The sequence below is a fragment of the Balaenoptera borealis genome, assembly GCF_965194805.1.
Source record: "Balaenoptera borealis genome assembly, chromosome: 2".
Classification (NCBI taxonomy): domain Eukaryota; kingdom Metazoa; phylum Chordata; class Mammalia; order Artiodactyla; family Balaenopteridae; genus Balaenoptera; species Balaenoptera borealis.
In genome coordinates, this window is record NC_138867.1 from 73,555,861 (window position 1) to 73,577,411 (window position 21,551).

The 21,551-nt window shown below is 37.2% G+C and overlaps 1 long non-coding RNA gene across 1 annotated transcript in view; it reads right to left on the reverse strand.

The window, feature by feature from the left end:
* Positions 1-21,551, reverse strand: part of LOC309622627 — a 495,128-nt gene that overhangs the window by 445,103 nt on the left and 28,474 nt on the right. The window lies entirely within an intron of this gene.

A 21,551-nucleotide genomic window follows, 5' to 3' on the forward strand; every position in this document is an offset into this window, starting at 1 on the left:
CTGGGCGGGGAATAGACGCCCTCAGGCGACCTACACGCAGAGGCGGGTCCAAATCCAAAGCTGAACCCCAGGAGCTGTGCGAACAGGGAAGAGAAGGGGAAATCTCTCCCAGCAGCCTCAGAAGCAGCGGATTAAAACTCCACAAACAACTTGATGTGCCTGCATCTGTTGAATACCTGAATAGACAACGAATCATCCCAAATTCAAGAGGTGGACTTTGGGAGCAGGCTATATTAATTTTTCCCCTTTTCCTTTTTTTTTTTGTGAGTGTATATGTATATGCTTCTGGGTGAGATTTTGTCTGTATAGCTTTGCTTTATAATAGCTTTATTTTACTTCACTATATTATAGCCTCTTTCTTTCTTTCTTTCTATTTTTTCTCCCTTTTACTCTGAGCCGTGTGGACGAAAGGCTCTTGGTGCTCCAGCCAGGCATCAGGGCTGTGCCTCTGAGGTGGGAGAGCCAACTTCAGGACACTGGTCCACAAGAGACCTCCCAGCTCCACGTAATACCAAACGGCAAAAATCTCTCAGAGATCTCCATCTCAACATCAAGACCCAGCTTCACTCAACGACCAGCAAGCTACAGTGCTGGACACCCTATGCCAAACAACTAGCAAGACAGGAACACAGCCCCATCCATTAGCAGAGAGGCTGCCTAAAATCATAATAAGGCCACAGACACCCCAAAATACACCACCAGACGTGGACGTGCCCACCAGAAAGACAAGATCCAGCCTCATCTACCAGAACACAGGCACTAGTCCCCTCCACCAGGAAGCCTACACAACCCACTGAACCAACCTTAGCCACTGGGGACAGATACCAAAAACAACGGGAACTACGAACCTGCAGCCTGTGAAAAGGAGACCCCAAACACAGTAAGATAAGCAAAATGAGAAGACAGAAAAACACACAGCAGATGAAGGAGCAGGGTCAAAACACACCAGACTTAACAAATGAAGAGGAAATAGGTAGTCTACCTGAAAAAGAATTCAGAATAATGATAGTAAGGATGATCCAAAATCTTGGAAATAGAATAGACAAAATGCAAGAAACATTTAACAAGGATGTAGAAGAACTAAAGAGGAACCAAGCAATGATGAAAAACACAATAAATGAAATTAAAAATACTCTAGATGGGATCAATAGCAGAATAACTGAGGCAGAAGAAAGGATAAGTGACCTGGAAGATAAAATGGTAGAAATAACTACTACAGAGCAGGATAAAGAAAAAAGAATGAAAAGAACTGAGGACAGTCTCAGAGACCTCTGGGACAACATTAAACGCACCAACATTCGAATTATAGGGGTCCCAGAAGAAGAAGAGAAAAAGAAAGGGACTGAGAAAATATTTGAAGAGATTATAGCTGAAAACTTCCCTAATATGGGAAAGGAAATAGTTAATCAAGTCCTGGAAGCACAGAGAGTCCCATACAGGATAAACCCAAGGAGAAACACGCCAAGACACATATTAATCAAACTGTCAAAAATTAAATATAAGGAAAACATATTAAAGGCAGCAAGGGATAAACAACAAATAACACACAAGGGAATCCCCATAAGGTTAACATCTGATCTTTCAGCAGAAACTCTGCAAGCCAGAAGGGAGTGGCAGGATATACTTAAAGTGATGAAGGAGAAAAACCTACAACCAAGACTACTCTACCCAGCAAGGATCTCATTCAGATTCGATGGAGAAATTAAAACCTTTACAGACAAGCAAAAGCTGAGAGAGTTCAGCACCACCAAACCAGCTTTACAACAAATGCTAAAGGAACTTCTCTAGGCAAGAAACACAAGAGAAGGAAAACACCTACAATAACAAACCCAAAACATTTAAGAAAATGGGAATAGGAACATACATATCGAAAATTACCTTGAATGTAAATGGATTAAATGCTCCCACCAAAAGACACAGGCTGGCTGAATGGATACAAAAACAAGACCCATATATATGCTGTCTACAAGAGACCCACTTCAGACCTAGAGACACATACAGACTGAAAGTGAGGGGATGGAAAAAGATATTCCATGCAAATGGAAATCAAAAGAAAGCTGGAGTAGCAATTCTCATATCAGACAAAATAGACTTTAAAATAAAGACTATTACAAGAGACAAAGAAGGACACTATATAATGATCAAGGGATCGATCCAAGAGGAAGGTATAACAATTGTAAATATTTATGCACCCAACATAGGAGCACCTCAAAACATAAGGCAAATACTAACAGCCATAAAAGGAGAAATCGACAGCAACACAATCATAGTAGGGGACTTTAACACCCCACTTTCACCAATGGACAGATCATCCAAAATGAAAACAAATAAGGAAACACAAGCTTTAAATGATACATTAAACAAGATGGACTTAATTGATATTTATAGGACATTCCACCCAAAAACAACAGAATACACATTTTTCTCAAGTGCTCATGGAACATTCTCCAGGATAGATCATATCTTGGGTCACAAATCAAGCCTTGGTAAATTTAAGAAAACTGAAATCGTATCAAGTATCTTTTCCGACCACAACGCTATGAGACTAGATATCAATTACAGGAAAAGATCTGTAAAAAATACAAACACATGGAGGCTACACAATACATTACTTAATAACGAAGTGATTACTGAAGAAATCAAAGGGGAAATCAAAAAATACCTAGAAACAAATGACAATGGAGATACGACGACCCAAAACCTATGGGACGCAGCAAAAGCAGTGCTAAGAGGGAAGTTTACAGCAATACAAGCCTACCTCAAGAAACAGGAAACATCTCGAATAAACAACCTAACCTTGCACCTAAAGCAATTAGAGAAAGAAGAACAAAAAAACCCCAAAGCCAGCAGAAGGAAAGAAATCATAAAGATCAGGTCAGAAATAAATGAAAAAGAAATGAAGGAAACAATAGCAAAAATCAATGAAACTAAAAGCTGGTTCTTTGAGAAGATAAACAAAATTGATAAACCATTAGCCAGACTCATCAAGAGAAAAAGGGAGAAGACTCAGATCAACAGAATTAGAAATGAAAAAGGAGAAGTAACCACTGACACCGCAGAAATACAAAAGATCATGAGAGATTATTACAAGCAACTCTATGCCAATAAAATGGACAACCTGGAAGAAATGGACAGATTCTTAGAAATGCACAAACTGCCGAGACTGAACCAGGAAGAAATAGAAAATATGAACAGACCAATCACAAGCACTGAAATTGAAACTGTGATTAAAAACCTTCCAACAAACAAAAGCCCAGGACCAGATGGCTTCACAGGCGAATTCTATCAAACATTTAGAGAAGAGCTAACACCTATCCTTCTCAAACTCTTCCAAAATATTGCAGAGGGAGGAACACTCCCAAACTCATTCTACGAGGCCACCATCACCCTGATACCAAAACCAGACAAAGATGTCACAAAGAAAGAAAACTACAGGCCAATATCACTGATGAACATAGATGCAAAAATCCTCAACAAAATACTCGCAAACAGAATCCAACAGCACATTAAAAGGATCATACACCATGATCAAGTGGGGTTTATCCCAGGAATGCAAGGATTCTTCAATATACGCAAATCAATCAATGTGATACACCATATTAACAAATTGAAGGAGAAAAACCATATGATCATCTCAATAGATGCAGAGAAAGCTTTCGACAAAATTCAACACGCATTGATGATAAAAGCCCTGCAGAAAGTAGGCATAGAGGGAACTTTCCTCAACATAATAAAGGCCGTATATGACAAACCCACAGCCAACATTGTCCTCAATGGTGAAAAACTGAAACCATTTCCACTAAGATCAGGAACAAGACAAGGTTGCCCACTCTCACCACTATTATTCAACATAGTTTTGGAAGTGTTAGCCACAGCAATCAGAGAAAACAAAGAAACAAAATGAATCCAAATCGGAAAAGAAGAAGTAAAGCTGTCACTATTTGCAGATGACATGATACTATACATAGAGAATCCTAAAGATGCTACCAGAAAACTCCTAGAGCTAATCAATGAATTTGGTAAAGTAGCAGGATACAAAATTAATGCACAGAAATCTCTTGCATTTCTATACACTAATGACGAAAAATCTGAAAGTGAAATTAAGAAAACACTCCCGTTTACCATTGCAACAAAAAGAATAAAATATCTAGGAATAAACCTACCTAAGGAGACAAAAGACCTGTATGCAGAAAATTATAAGACACTGATGAAAGAAATTAAAGATGATACAAATAGATGGAGAGATATACCATGTTCTTGGATTGGAAGAATCAACATTGTGAAAATGACTCTACTACCCAAAGCAATCTACAGATTCAATGCAATCCCTATCAAACTACCACTGGCATTTTTCACAGAACTAGAACAAAAAATTTCACAATTTGTATGGAAACACAAAAGACCCCGAATAGCCAAAGCAATCTTGAGAACGAAAAATGGAGCTGGGGGAATCAGGCTCCCTGACTTCAGACTATATCACAAAGCTACAGTAATCAAGACAGTTTGGTACTGGCACAAAAACAGAAATATGGATCAATGGAACAGGATAGAAAGCCCAGAGATAAACCCACACACATATGGTCACCTTATCTTTGATAAAGGAGGCAAGCATATACAGTGGAGAAAAGACAGCCTCTTCAATAAGTGGTGCTGGGAAAATTGGACAGATATATGTAAAAGTATGAAATTAGAACACTCCCTGACACCATGCACAAAAATAAACTCAAAATGGATTAAAGACCTAAGTGTGAGGCCAGACACTATCAAACTCTTAGAGGAAAACATAGGCAGAACACTCTATGACATACATCACAGCAAGATTCTTTTTGACCCAGCTCCCAGAGAAATGGAAATAAGAACACAAATAAACAAATGGGACCTAATGAAACTTAAAAGCTTTTGCACAGCAAAGGAAACCATAAACAAGACCAAAAGACAACACTCAGAATGCGAGAAAATATTTGCAAATGAAGCAACTGACAAAGGATTAATCTCAAAGATCTACAAGCAGCTCATGCAGCTCAATAACAAAAAAACGAACAACCCAATCCAAAAATGGGCAGAAGACCTAAATAGACATTTCTCCAAAGAAGATATACAGATTGCCAACAGACACATGAAAGAATGCTCAACATCATTAATCATTAGAGAAATGCAAATCAAAACTACAATGAGATACCATCTCACACCGATCAGAATGGCCATCATCAAAAAATCTAGAAACAATAAATGCTGGAGAGGGTGTGGAGGAAAGGGAACACTGTTGCACTGTTGGTGGGAATGTAAATTGATACAGCCACTATGGAGAACGGTATGGAGGTTCCTTAAAAAACTACAAATAGAACTACCATACGACCCAGCAATCCCACTACTGGGCATATACCCTGAGAAAACCATAGTTCAAAAAGAGTCATGTACCAAAATGTTCATTGCAGCTCTATTCACAATAGCCAGTACATGGAAGCAACCTAAATGTCCATCGACAGATGAATGGATAAAGAAGATGTGGCACATATATACAATGGAATATTACTCAGCCATAAAAAGAAATGAAATGGAGGTATTTGTAATGAGGTGGATGGACCTAGAGTCTGTCATACAGAGTGAAGTAAGTCAGAAAGAGAAAAACAAATACAGTATGCTAACACATATATACGGAATCTAAGGAAAAAAAAAAAAAAAGGTCATGAAGAACCTAGGGGCAAGACGGGAATAAAGACACAGACCTACTAGAGAATGGACTTGAGGATATGGGGAGGGGGTGGGGTGAGATGTGACAGGGTAAGAGAGTGTCATGGACATATATACACTACCAAATGTAAAATAGATAGCTAGTGGGAAGCAGCCACATAGCACAGGGAGATCAGCTCGGTGCTTTGTGACCATCTAGAGGGGTGGGATGGGGAGGGTGGGAGGGAGGGAGATGCAAGAGGGAAGAGATATGGGAACATATTGTATGTGTATAACTGATTCACTTTGTTATAAAGCAGAAGCTAACACACCATTGTAAGGCAATTATACTTCAATAAAGATGTTTAAAAAAAAATATGCAGTGAGAATGAGACATCAACAGAATTATCGGTACTTGGGATCCTTCTACAAGAACTGATTCATGGGATCACCAGAGTAATGTGATACAAATCTGCTTATGGATTTTATTAGCCCTTATTGACCTCATGAAGCATGTTGGCATTGCTGGTAGGAATATCTCGATATCTTACTCAGAAGTAAGTTTTCACATAAATTTATATAATTTAATTCTTTCAACTTTACATATTGTTGAAAATCCCTTTTTATTTTAAACCTTCCCCAATTCCCATCACTATCACAACTCACATCCATAATAAGTAGTGAGCAATGTTATCAAGGAATGAGTATTTCTTTCCTTCAGGATTTTTTTCAATCCTATCTTTGAGTCTTGATTATAGTCTCATATACCTCCTTAGTAAACTGCCACTTGAAATCCTCCCAAGACAGGGGTACACCAACATCTTGGAAACTAAACGAGATTTTAGCAATATTAAATAAGACTACAGTAATGATTCAAGGAAGAAATCACCTTGTAATCTTTCCTGGAGAATATGAGAAAGTAAAAAAATTCTAATTTTATATAATGACTTTCCAATTATAAAATGTTCTAAGATAAAGATAGCAAATAAATGGTACTTATGATATTAACAATACTCCTTCAATATGGCACAGCAATTCTCTCTCGCCAAACATGGTAAACATCATTCATTTACCAGGACCCTTTTTTCCTGCTGAGTCTAAATATAATATAACCTCAGAGTTCCTCTCAATATTATGATCCAGGCAGCCTATAGCAATTGTTGGCAAATGAATTTAAAGCTTGAATCCCGAACTGTAGGAAAATTTTAGGAAAATTTAAGATTTACTAAGTAGGGTAGCCATTCTTTAAAAAAAAAAAAAAAAGGTTGTTATAGGAGAGACTTAACAATATGATAAAATGTCACTTCCAGCAAATCCAAGGGAGAGATCAATGCAGACCAAACAGCCCATATTTCTTCCATTTGAGAATCTCCCTCTTAGAGCATATCCAAAAATGTACTCTAGTTTCTCTTGTTCATACTGCTGCTACTTTAGCATTCTGTTTGCTTGGGGTTTCAATATCCATAAACTAGTACAGCTGACTTTAGTTTAATAATTTAGATCAATAACATCTTTGTGCAACAGAATTATTCTGGTCTGCACAATGCAAAATATATGGTTTATTGTTTGGGTTTTTTTTTTAATCACTGTTATTTTGCTACATTACCACTTTAAAATAAGCATTCCAAGTTGAAAAGAACTTTCAAGAAATTTTATCACAAATGATGAAAGCTGAATATATGCCCCAAAATAAGCTGTTCTTTCACTATGGTGACACGCAATGTTCATGGCACCTGATGCAGAGTCAGAATCTAATCTATATTTCTGAATGAATAAACAGTGAAAGACAAATCATAAAGAATTTATCCAGTTAGGATAGTATTCATCAGTCTCTGTGAAATGAGCATAAGATATATCCATTTGGCCAGGTACTTCCTCATAAAAAATCTAACATAAAAAATATGTAATTACCCTTAAATTTACCCACACTTAATGTATGGAGAAATATTTAAGATGTATTGGCACCTAGAGAAAACCCTTGCTTTAGGAAAAGAAATAAAAAGTGCTCTAATCCCTTGTGCTAAATGATAGGTGGAATTCTGTGAAATTTTGAATATTTTTATGACACTCATTCTAGAAATAACAAAAGCAGTTCAGTTTAACAAGCTAATAAATATTTCTCAATGACCCTCTTTCTAGTTAAAATAGAATGGGAGCATTTTACTTATAAGAATGTTGGTTCAAACTCCATTTAGATTTTCTTTAAATTCTCAGAAGGGTTCTACTGCCATAGTCCAAATGACTTAGGCTAAATACTATGACTCACTGAGGGAACAATTCAGAAAAGACTATAAAAATGTTGTCTCCCTTAAAAGAGCATCTAGACCTGGCATTGTTAATAGAATCATCCTCAAGCAGGACGACTTCTCCTGGGCTCTGGGAACAACAGCCTTTCCCCCAAATTTTTAGGCCTCTAAGTTAGGTGCAACTTTCTCATTTCCTGTTCATTCTGACATCCAGCAGTATCCATTTGCCAATGGTATACTGACTCACCAAAATTTGCTTTACATTCAAATGTAAAATACATCTACTCAACATTCTACATCTATGTTTGCAGAAAGTATGTGGTGCATACCCTCTCTGTGGAAATTACAAAGGAGCACACATTCCCTCAAACAATTTATATTTTAGAGCCAGTTATGACAGGATGCCAAGTGAGGAGGCCAGACAAGGACTGAGAGGCAAAAGAGACTCCTATGACCTATGTCCACAGCTAAGGAAGGCTTAAGATAAAAAGTGGAACTTGCAGTGGGCTCTGATCAAGCATTCCTTGCTACTTATTCCTCAAAAAACTCCATGTGGGGGTTATTTATGTGACATAAGATGACCACAGAATCTCTGTGGTTTCTAAAAACAGTTATGCGTTTCTCATTCATGACTTGTGTTCACTGTGGGTCTGCTTTATTTCAGCCCTGGGTTCACAGAGCAGTCTCCCTGCACTCAGGGTGATGGAGCAGCTTCTGCCTGAAGCACTGCCTGTCCTTATGGCAGAGATAACACTGAGTCATGCAATGGCTCTGAAACCTCTGCAAAGAAGTGACTCGCCACTTCTGTTCACATCTCATTAGCTAATGCCAGTCACATGGTATTGCCTACATTGAACATTGCAGGTCAATGTATAGGCCTCCTCTAGGGAGGGAGTCCACAGGCAGAAACACTGAAAATAGTGAAAAGTGCTTAAATATTCCACATTAAGTCCAAGTAATCTCCACTCCTAATGCACGAGGTAAAGCAAGGCCAGGAATTTAGTCAATTCTATTAACATGGGTAATGGAAGAAAGGAGAAGTGATAGTTATTGGGCACCTCCCAGGCTAAGTGCTTTACATAATTAGTCCATAGAATCATCTCAACACAGGGTAGAATGGCATCTGCAGCCTGATTTTACAGAGGAAAAAAAAAAACAATGCTAATGAGTAATAATGTTATGGTAAAGGCCATACATTACCAGACTGCAGGTGAATTTGACGCTTTAAATCAGGTATACAGACAGCCATCCTTGCCATCAAAAATATTTATTCAGAACTCATCCGTGTATGATAGGAACTGTGTAGACATAACTCCCTTACAGTTGACAATCTTAGAGTCACACTTTGTGCAAACATACTTTAAAAGACGACAGAATAAAACATAAATACAATACCTGAGTCAATGGGAAAATGTTTACACTCCATAAAACAAGTTAAGCATTTATGAAATTTATGCAGAAAGAATAAGAATAGGAAAAATAGGAAAAATTCATTTATGTTACCATCACGTTAAAGTTCTGTATCATTAGAGGACCAAGGTAGGTGGAATCTCTATGAAAACTCGTATGATCTCTTAATATTTTTACTAGCTCAACAAAAGGAAAAGGAGTGGCATTTATGTCCTCAACTTTCCTTGTTCTGAGAATCCTAAAATAACAAGGTGTCTTTATAATCATGTGCAGGTTGATCCCCCAAACGACTTGGTAATTAGTAATTAGACATGTATGTCTCTACTTTTACAGTAGAATGAATACATTAAAAAAAAAAAAAAACTACAGTGACTCTCCCTCAGTAATGCTAATCACAGACAAATATTTTCACTTTTACTCCCTCTAGTTTCTCCCATCTTCACCATTTTTCTGTACATAATTCAGTCCACTCTTCTAGGCCTCACTTATCCACACAATGCTACAACATTTCTGGAATTCTGTTTATTACTTGTATGTTTTGACTATCACATTCACATGTTTAACCGCAGCCTGAGTAGTCTTACTCTTCCAACTTCTAGAACAGTAGCTTTTAAACTTTAGTGTCGCATTACCCAAGGCACTTGTAAGAAGAAAAAATGAAAGAAAGAAAATTTCCTCTTGTGTCCTTCCCAATTCTAATGCAATATATTCAATATAGAAAGGGGCTTAGGAATCAGCAGTTTAAATCAAGCCTCTACCCCCCCACCCCAAGCCCGGGGAAATTTGAGGACCCTCCTGGGCCACAAGAAGAAAGCTGTATACTGCCCCTCCACGTACTGCCACATTTTTATGGATATTTCCAAAGATGTTCTATATCAAATTTTATTATCTCAGGCTAGAATTTATTTTCATTCCAAACTGTAGGAATGAATTACTGAAACCTCTTCTAAATTATACATTTTCAGGTTATTGTGACCCCTGAAGCTGTGAGAATGTGTACACTCAAGGTGAATTTTCAGACTCAAAAATGGAAAGAAAAAAAAAAGTTTCTGCCTGCTGATTATGAAGAATATCAGCTGATGGAAAAGCAGTGAAAATACTCATGGAAATTCAGGACAACACCAAACAGTCTCAGATTGCAATTAAAAATTCTGATTTGGTCAATATACAGTACAACAATTTGACATAATTTCTGCTTAGAAAAGTAAAAAAAAAAACTGTTATAATGATCCCAATGTATATATTTTTGAAACAAACAACAATTTGGCCTATTCCATTAACATCTGGGTAAGGGAACAAAGACCTTCCCAACCACAGCTCTCCATGCACTCTACCTCAAATCAAGTTTGGTCACCATTGACAGTCCCTTGAGCCTGCCCCAGTTCGATGTGCTTTCTTCCTTTCTCCCTTCCCGACTGTTCCCTTACTTCAGCATGTTCAAATCACAATTATCCTTTAAGACTCAGTTCCAATGCCACCAACCCCCTTACATTTTCTATATCCCTTCAGCCAGAAATAACCAATCCTTCCAATTTCCTCTGGTACTTTTTGTCTGCTCTGACATGATTACTCAGTCTTACCTTTAACTACAATTATTTCAATTCACAAATACTTTTTACCTATATAGCCAGAGACAAAGATTTATCTTTATATTACCTAGAATGCCAAGTAGAGGCAAATGTTCCAGAGTTTATAAAAAAAATAGATCAGTGAAGAAAGAAAACATACTAAAATACCTCAATAATCAGGAGCTTCTCTAACTGGATATAAATCGGGCATAGGAAAAAATATCCTTAAGAAAACATCTTAATAAAAATGAATAAATATTTGAACTGTTTTAAATCAAATTATCTCAAGCTCAACACTACTGACATTTTGGGGCAAATAATTCTTTGTTGTGGGGTGAAATCCTGTGCACTGTAAGATGTTAAGCAAGTGGCTTGACCTCTACTCACTAGATGCCAGTCACACCTCCTCCCTCAGTTGTGACTACCAAAACTATCTCCAGACATTGTCAAATGACCCCTGGGGGGACAAAATCATCCCTGATTGAGAACATTTATTTTAAAGTAAAACTGTTTTCTTGGACTATATTAGAAAAAGCCATATATTAACCTGCTAGCCAAAGAGAAAGGAGAAAAAGGCCATGATACAATAGAAACACTCCAGTGGGAAGGACAACATATGTGACATAGAAAAGAACCCTTAAAGCGCAGCCCTCAAGTTATAGGGAGAATGGGAAAGATGACAGAAAACTTGAGATAAGCAACTGCATTGCTTCACAATGGTGAAAAAAGGTGGATATCAAAAAACCATGCCTGAAAATCTTGTCCCCAAACAAGCTTTTGAAATATTTCCTTCAGTTGCCAGAATTTAGGAAGAAATAGGTGATCACTAGGATTAAACATGGGCCCATTAAGATCAGATAGTGCCATACTGACCTCATTTCCTTTTATGATCATATAAATAAATCGGAAAATACTGAATTTATATTGTAAGAAATTTTATAAAATCTTTTCAAACGTGTTGCAGCAGAAATTAAATGGCCATCCACTTAGGAGCCTATCTTCAAAAAAAAAGGAAGCATCAGATGAAATAAGAGACTTTCCATCTCCAAGATTGTACAACTGTAGGTACCGCACCATACTCAGGTCACGCTCTCTTTTCTCCTTGAGGAAACTCATGGGGAAGAAGAGATCTCGGTAGAGCAGCCTGAGGATCACAGAGGAATAGAAACCCACTCAGCCAAAACCCGCAGCATAAGAAGCTGAAAACATGGATGCAGATCCATCACTTGACTTTAAGTCAAGAAGACAGAAATAGCACCTGTTTAGCTCCTTATTTATCTGGCATATAATAGGTGCTCAATAATTATAACTAAAGGAGTGAATGTCACCGGGTCTAATTTAACTCTAATTGAGTGTAATGGTGCTCTCCTAGCAGATGAGTGTATGCACTAAGTACTATTTATCCCTTCCATGCATGCTGTGACCTCAGTATAGAAAAGAAAGCGGGGCTGATTGGCTTCCTTCTTTGATGCAGGAGAGAGGAAGACTCAAGAACAGACATCCATAACTAATACAGTCTGTGAGCACTCGCTGAGGGTCATGCTTACGTGTCCTCACATTTTCAAGGCAGAGGAAGGGGGTGGGAAGCCTAGTATGACAATCAATACCAAAATTACAGCTCCATGATAAGAAATGCTGTCAACATGGTAATGACTTGTTTAAACATTTATTAAATCACTTCACAACAGATAGTAACACATGAAGTGTTATCCTCACATTTCACAGTGACATCACTTCTAAGCAGAAAAAAATGCTAGCCAAACTGTTTCTTAAAATCTTCATCAAGATATTATGTAGTTAGTTTTGAGGGGCTTAATTATTCTTATTTGTTCACAAACAACTTTTTACAAACAAATTTGGCAACCACATGCACGCCTGGATGCATTATTATTGCTGAAAAAATAAATGTCTAAAATCAGGAAATTCAATGTTGGAATATCCACAACACAATAATTTTCACCTTCTCTATGCATTTTTCAGCCCTCCTCTATTTCAGTTTGACTTTCTGTGATCATGGATTATAACAAAGTTACTATTAATGACAGAATCACAATTTAGAATTTATAAAATTGTGTGAATTCAATGTTCAATCTTATGTTTCTTTTTTCATCAGTTTAAAAACTTTCACTCCAAAGAAAATAACAAAGAAAAGGAAGGAATATTTTTTGAAAACACACTCTTATTGGTCATTTCTAAACTGCTACCCATTCTCCTAGTAAATATAGCTATATAAAGATATATATACATACATATAAATACTTTTCAAATAGAATATTGCTGGATTGGCCTAGTTACCTTTTCAGAATAGGTCAAAGAAAGCTATTGATAGTATAACATTTTTACGTCTATTTATTACCTGAACCATTTATTTTTGTATTAATTGGGATACAGGTTATGCTGTAGAAACAAAAAGGCCATGAAGTTCAATGGTTTAAGAAAGAAATCAAGATCTATATAGGCAGTTCCAAGCTAGTGTGGTATCTCCACAAAGCTGGAGACCCAAACCCTTCTTTAATGTTGCTTTACCACTCATTAGAACATTGTCTGTCTGCAGTTGAAGAGGCCTCACCACTATGTCCACTACATCCTCATTCCAGCATGGCAAACTTGGGGGGTGGTGTGTAAAACAGAGCGTGCTTTCTTTAAAGGCACTACTTAAAAGTTGTTCAAATCACATCCCTTTCACCAGACCCTGGTCACATAACCACTCTCAACTGCGAGACAGCCTTGATTTTGAGTGGTCATGTGCCCAGCTACAGTAGTCTGGAGGTTCCATTCCTAAAGAAAAAGGAGAAGTAGATATTGGGACATCTACAAGGCTTTGCTACACTTTGAACTATTTTTAGTATTTGAGCCAAGTTCAGTCTTACTGTTACTGTAAGATGCAGAAAATACCTTGACTTTCATTAGCCAAAACACCTGATTCCAAACATGATGGAGCAGCCCGCCGCAGGGAGACACTGAATAGGCTTTTGTTTTAATTTCCTGATAGATTATTCTCAGAGTGGCACATCCTGATCTCAGATCCAAGAAGGTCGCACAGAACAAAGTCTGGGTGCCCACCATTCACGCTGCAGAGAAATGAGAGCAAGCTACAAAAGGAGGCATGATTTTATGCTGAAGTTAATTCTGGAGAAGAGAATTTCCTTCCCTTTGCCTGACTGAGCATGAATCATACAGACTGAGAGCAAGGGAAGGGATATAAATGATTAAAAAACCCACCTCTTTCTCTGGATTCTGAGTGTGTGATAGCTGAAGCTCACATACCTATTAGTGGCCAATGGGATGGCATCGACATGGTCTGATTCCAAGTTTGGTCCTTTTTCCATTGCACCAAAGTGCCTCCAACGTGGCAAGCTGTATTAATAAAAAAACAATGAGAATGCTCGGGTTATTATATTGAGAATCCAAATAATTCAGTAGGGGGAGAAGTAAGAGTAAAAATCCAGTGAACCTGTCAAGATTTTTATGCACAACAAAGGCTTATACTTCTCTGCATAGAAGTTCCCTGAGGATAGGATTGTTGTATGTTTTGTCTACTGCTATTCCTGTCACATAGTAGGCACTAAATAAATATTCATGGAATTAATGAACAGAATAGTCTTGTACAACCACCAGTCTCAACCTGAAGCTCAGACTCTGAAAACCCTGTTCTTATACTGGTTGTTCTTGGAGTAGCTCTCCCTGGAACCAGGGGCAGCAGTGTGCAAGAGCCTCAATCATTGTACTGCCTCCCAGTCATCCCTCAGGAGCAAGGGTACAGCTGGGTCCCTTTTCCATACGAGCAGCATGGAGCAATCTAACCACAAACTTATGCAATCAGTTCAGAGTTTCTCTCCAGGGAACATTTTCCTCGTACTGTCTAAAGATGTTTTATTTTCCCTGTTGCCTTCTTTCTCCCATTTTTTTCCATTTCTCTTTAGAAATCATAATCAGCCTTTTTCATTCACAACACCCAGAGATTTAAAAAACAGAAAATCCCCTAGAAATAATGAGTAACTCAACACTGCGAAATTCTCTAGGTAATTCAGCAGTCCCCTGATCATACATTATATCCTAACTACCCAATTGTAAAATTCCCAATTCACCAGAGAAGCTCATGATGAACCAGAAAAAGCCAGTTGTAAAAGTACTGTAGAGCTACCTCTATTCAGGAAAGAAAATGAAAGAGATAGGGGCAAAACAGAAAAAGACAAGCACTGTGCACTAATACTGCTGTTATAATAATAATAACTCAATACTGTTGGCATTTTGCAGTTTACACAATCCCATGGTACACATAATCAAAATGAGGCTCAGTATTCTTAAGTGGGTTGTTTAATATTATGTAACTGATACATCTTGGAACGTAGAGCCAGACTGAAGTCCTTTGAGTCTAAATGTTATGTTCTTGTCAATACATCGTGCTACTTTTTAAAAGATTCACATGAATTCTGAAATCATAGAAGAATCTTACATCTTCTGGAAGGTCAGAGGATCCACTGAATATAACAATGGTTTAAAACTGTGGTACTGTAGCCTGTAAATTTATCTTGATCACTTCAGACGTGTGTTACAAGTAATTTATTAACAATAATAAGGTGTTATAGTTTAGGAGTGGCTACCTTGTAACAACTTAGAGCAGATATACCTGTCACACACTCACTCACTTGTATCACAATATGCTTTTTTTGGGTGGATACAGAATCTGTGCAGTAATGGCTATCAGGTCAGCATATGCACAGAACCTTACTTTCACCACTGACAGTGGGCCTCGAAGGGGTGAGGGGAGCATTTTTGTATGTATCATGTGGGAATCTCTGGTTCAAAATAAGAAACCTGGAGCTACAAACTTTATTTTCATTCTGTTTTACTGACCGGAATGCAAATTTGTGCCACTCAATCATAAGTGGCAACAACAAAGATCTGGAGCTAGAAGAGATCTGGGGCCATTACTGGAAATGAAACCAAAGATAATCCTCTTTGTATATAAACGCCAACATATTGCCTTTGGCAAGGTCCATTATTATGACTGAAGGAGTATGGAAAACTTGGAAACAATTCAAAGAACAGGGCTCACCTCCCATTAGCCAGAACAAATGTTATTTCTCTGAGGTTGTCTATGTCTACATTATGTAATTTTAATTGACTGTTCTTCCCCTCAGTGTTCTGTGTACACACTCACACTATAATAGTTATTTCTACATAATTATTCATTGCATTTTTGTCTCTTCCCCAAATGTAAAAATTCCTCGAGGGCAGGAAATATTTTATTCATTGTTCTACATCCATAATAGGTGTTCAAAAATGTCGACTTAATAAAAATGGTTGATTAGGATTGGAAAGTAGAACCTGTGGGTTTTTTTTGTTTGTTTTTTTTCTTTTTTAAAGCAGTGGGAATTTCTTAATCTGAGGAGTGGTCACAATAAGACTATTTAAGGAATGATTGGTAAGGCAGATACATACAGTGATTAAATTTTTGCTAGAAAGCGCTGGTTCATATGAGGCTTCGTAGGACTTCAAGTTTTACTCAGAATTTCATGGAAAACCACAGGAGGATTTTACACAGAGGATTAATATGGCTAACATGTTGAAAATAATTTGTAGGGGGACAAAGGCAAAAACAGGAAGACCAGGTAGGAGGAAGTTATAGCAATAATCCAGGCAAGAGATTATGTTGGCTTTAAGGATGGTAGTTGTGAAGGATATAAGGAGGGGATCAAATTCTAGATTTTTACTGTAATGTATAAAGTAGTCAACAGGAACTCCATATAGATTGGTTTCCAAAAGCAATCAAAGATGAATGCAAAGTTTTTGGCTAAACTAATAAGAAGGATGGAATCCTTCAAGCCTTGAAACTAGATCATATTCCTGATGGAAGGAGTATAGGTAAAGAAGCAAAGAGGTATAATGTAGGAAATACCAAGCACCTTGATATTCAGGAGTGGCCAGAGAGGTATAACTAGAACCAAGAGAGAGTGTTGTTCTTGAAATCATGTGAAGTAATGATTTTTAAGAAGGAAGGAGAAGGAGGGTCTCAGTGACCTGTTTTAAAAAAAAATCTGTCAAATGAGATGAGGATTTAGCAAAATGGCAAACACTGGTAAACTTAATAAGAGTTACATGTGATGGAGAGATGGGGTTAAAAGCCTATTGATATGCGAACAAAAGAGAATGGAAGGAGAGGACCTAGATACAGTGGGTACCAACAACTCTTTTTTAAAATCTTTTATTGAAATATTGTTGATTTACAGTGCTGTGCTAGTTTCAGGTGTATGGCAAATTGATTCAGTTATACATATATATATTCTTTTTAGATTCTTTTTCATTATAGGTTATTACAAGATACTGAATATAGTTTCCTGTGCTATACAGTAGGTCCTTATTGGTTATCTATCTTATTTATAGTAGTGTGTATATTTCAATCCTAAACTCCTAATTAATCTCTCCTCCTCCTTTCCCCTTTGGTAACCATAAGTTTGTTTTCTATGTCTGTGAGACTATTTCTGGTTTGTAAATAAGTTCATTTGTGTCATTTTTTTACATTCCACATATTAACCTATATCATATGATATTTGTCTTTCTCTGCCTGACTTACTTCACTTAGTATGATAATCTCTAGGCCCATCCATGTTGCTGGAAATGGCATTATTTTGTTCTTTTTTGTGGCTGAGTAATATTCCATTGTGTATATATACCACATCTTCTTTATCCATTTATCTGTTGATGGACACTTAGGTTGCTTCCATGTCTTGGCTATTGTAAATAGTGCTGCTATGAACATTGGGGTGCATGTATCTTTTCAAATTATAGTTTTCTCATATCTATGCTCAGGAGTGGGATCACTGGATCATATGGTAACTTTATTTTTAGTTTTTTAAGGAATGTCCATACTCTTCTCCACAGTGGCTGCACCAATTTACATTCCCACCAACAGTGTAGGAGGATTCTTTTTTCTCCACATCCTCTGCAGCATTTATCGTTTGTAGACTTTTTGATGATGGCCATTCTGACTGGTGTGAGGTGATACCTCATTGTAGTTTTGATTTGTATTTCTCTAATAATTAGTAATGTTGAGCATCTTTTCATGTGTTTGTTGGCCATCTGTATGTCTTCTTTGGAGAAATGTCTATTTAGATCTTCTGCCCATTTTTTGATTGGGTTGTTTGCTTTTTGATATTGAGTTGTGTGAGCTGTTTGTATATTTTGGAAATTAATCCCTTATCCATCACATCATTTGCAAATATTGCTGCCATTCCATAGGTTGTCTTTTCATTTTTATTAATTAATTTATTTATTTTTGGCTGTGTTGGGTCTTCATTTCTGTGGGAGGGCTTTCTCTAGTTGCGGCAAGCGGGGGCCACTCTTCATCGCGGTGCACGGGCCTCTCACTATCGCGGCCTCTCTTGTTGCGGAGCACAGGCTCCAGACGCGTAGGCTCAGTAGTTGTGGCTCACGGGCCTAGCTGCTCCACAGCATGTGGGATCTTCCCAGACCAGGGCTTGAACCCGCGTCCCCTGCATTAGCAGGCAGATTCTCAACCACTGCGCCACCAGGGAAGCCCTGTCTTTTCATTTTGTTTATGGTTTCCTCTGCTGTGCAAAAGCTTTTAAGTTTAATTAGGTCCCATTTGTTTATTTTTATTTCCATTACTTTAGGAGGTGGATCCAAAAAATATTGCTGTTATTTATATCAAAGATTGTTCTGCCTATGTGTTCCTCTAGGAACACTATGTTTTACAGTATCCAGTCCTACATTTAGGTCTTCAATCCATTTTGAGTTTATTTTTGTATATGGTGTTAGAGAATGTTCTAATTTCATTATCTTACATGTAGTTGTCCAGTTTTCCCAGCACCACTTGTTGAAGAGACTGCCTTTTCTCCATTGCATATTCTTACTTCCTTTGTTGTAGATTAATTGACCAAAACTCTGTGGGTTTAACTCTGGGCTTTCTATCCTGTTCCACTGATCTATACCATCTGTGTTTGTGCCAGTACCATACTGTTTTGATGACTATGACTTTGTAGGATAGTCTGAAGTCAGGGAGTCTGATTCCTCCAGCTTCATTATTCTTTCTCAGGATTACTTTGGCTATTCAGGGTCTTTTGTGTTTCCATACAAATTTTAAAATCTTTCGTTCTAGTTCTGTGAAAAATGTCATTGGTAATTTGATAGTGATTGCATTGAATCTGTAGATTGGCTTGGGTCATTTTAACAATATTGTGTCTTCTAATCCAAGAACATGGTATATCTCTCCATCTGTTTGTGTCATCTTCTATTTCTTTCACCAGTGTCATAGTTTTCAGAGTACAGGTCTTTTGCCTCCTTAGGTAGGTTTACTCCTAGGTATTATATTCTTTTTGATGCAGTGATAAATGGGATTGTTTCTTTAATTTCTCTTTGTGATATTTCGTTGTTAGTGTACAGAAATGCAACAGATTTCTGTATATTAATTTTGTATCCTGCAACTTTAACAAATTCATTGATGAGGTCTAGTAGTTTTCTGGTGGTGTCTTTAGGATTTTCTATGTATAGTATCATGTCATCTGCAAACAGTGACAGTTTTGCTACTTCCTTTCCAATTTGGATTCCTTTCCTTTTCCTTATCTTATGACCATGGCTAGGACTTCCAAAACTATGTTGAGTAAAAGTGGCGAGAGTGGGCATCCTTGTCTTGCTCCTGATCTTAGAGGAAATGCTTTTTAGCTTTTTACTGTTGAGTATGATGTTAGTTATGGGGTTGTCATATATGACCTTTATTATGTTGAGGTATGCTCCCTCTATGCCCACTTCTTGGAGAGAGTTTTTTTATCATAGAGCAATCTTGGATTTTATCAAAAGCTTTTCCTACATCTATTGAGATGATCCTGTGGCTTTTATTCTTCAGTTTATTAACTGGTGTATGACATTGATTGATTTGGGTATATTGAAAAATCCCTGCATCCCTGGGTTAAATCCCACTTGATCATGGTGTATGACCTTTTAATGCATTGTTGGAGTCAGTTTGCTAGTATTTTGTTGAGGATCTTTTCATCTATGTTCATCAGTAGTATTGGCCAGTAATTTTCTTTTTTTGTAATATCTTTGTCTGGTTTTGGTATCAGGGTGATGGTGGCCTCATAGAATGAGTTCTGCAGTGTTCCTTCCTCTGTAATTTTTTGGAATAATTTCAGAAGGATTAGTGTTAACTCTTCTCTGAATGTTTGGTAGAATTTACCTGTGAAGCAATCTGGTCCTGGACATTTGTTTGTTGGGAGTTTTTAAATGACTGATTCATTTTCATTACTGGTAACTGGTCTGTTCATATTTTCTATTTCTTCCTGGTTCAGTCGTGGGAGATTGTACTTTTCTAAGGATTTGTCCATTTCTCCTAGGTTGTTCATTTTATTGGCATCTAGTTGTTTGTAGCAGTCTTTTATGATCCTTTGTATTTCTGTGGTGTTGGTTGTAAGTTCGCCTTTTTCATTTCTGATTTTATTGTTTGGGGCCCTGTCTCTTTTTTTCTTGGTGAGTCTGGCTAAAGGTTTATTAATTTTGTTTATCTTTTCAAAAAACTACCTTTTAGTTTCATTGATCTTTTCTATTGTTTTTTCATCTCTATTTCATTTATTTCTGCTCTGATCTTTATGTTTTCTTTCCTTCTAGCAACTTCGGGTTTTGTTTGTTCTTCATTCTCCAGTTGTTTCAGGTGTAAGGTTAGGTTGTTTATTTGAGGTTTTTCTTGTTTTCTGAGGTAAGTTTGTATTGCTATAAACTTCCCTCTTAGAACTGCTTTTGCTGAATCTCAAAGGTTTTTGGATCATCATGTTTTCATTTTCATTTTCTCTTTTTCAATTTTTTGATTTTCTCTTTTGATTTCTTCAGTGATCCATTGGTTGTTTAGTAGCATATTGCTTAGCCTCCACGTGTTTGGTTTTTTTTTGTTTTTTTTTTGCAGGTTTTTTTCATAGTTGATTTCTAATCTCATAGCATTGTGGTTGGAAAAGATGCTTGGTATGATTTCAATTTTCTTAAATTTACCAAGGCCCAGCATGTGATCTAACCTGGAGAATGTTCCATGTGCACTTGATCAACAACTCTTTTGAAGGATTATGCTGTGAAAAAGGAGAGCAGAGAAATGAAGAGGAAACTAGAGAGGACATGAAATCACAAAAATACTTTTTTTAAAAACTGGACTTTTTTTTAGAGCAGTTTTAGGTTCACAACAAAATTGAGCAGAAGGTATAGAAAGGTCCCATTTCTCCCCTACCTCCCACACATGCATAGCCTCTTCCATTATCAAAATCCCCCATCAGAATGGTAGAATTTGTCACAACTGATGAACATATATTGACACATTGTTATCATCCAATGTTCATAGTTTACATTAGGGTTCACTCTTGGTGTTGTACATTGTGTGGGCTTAGACAAATGTATCCTCCATGATGACATGTATCCTTCATAGTAGTTTCTCTGTCCAAAGAGCCCTTTGTGCTCTACCTATTCTTCCCTCAATCCTTCCTAATCCCTGGCAACCACTGATCTTTTCACAGTCTCCATAGTTTTGTCTTTCCTGTAAGGTCATACAGTTGGAATTATATAGTATGTAGCCTTGTCAGAATGGCTTTTTTCACCTCGTAATATGCATTTGAATTTCCTCTATGTCTTTTTGAGTGATAGCACATTTCTTTTTTTTTTT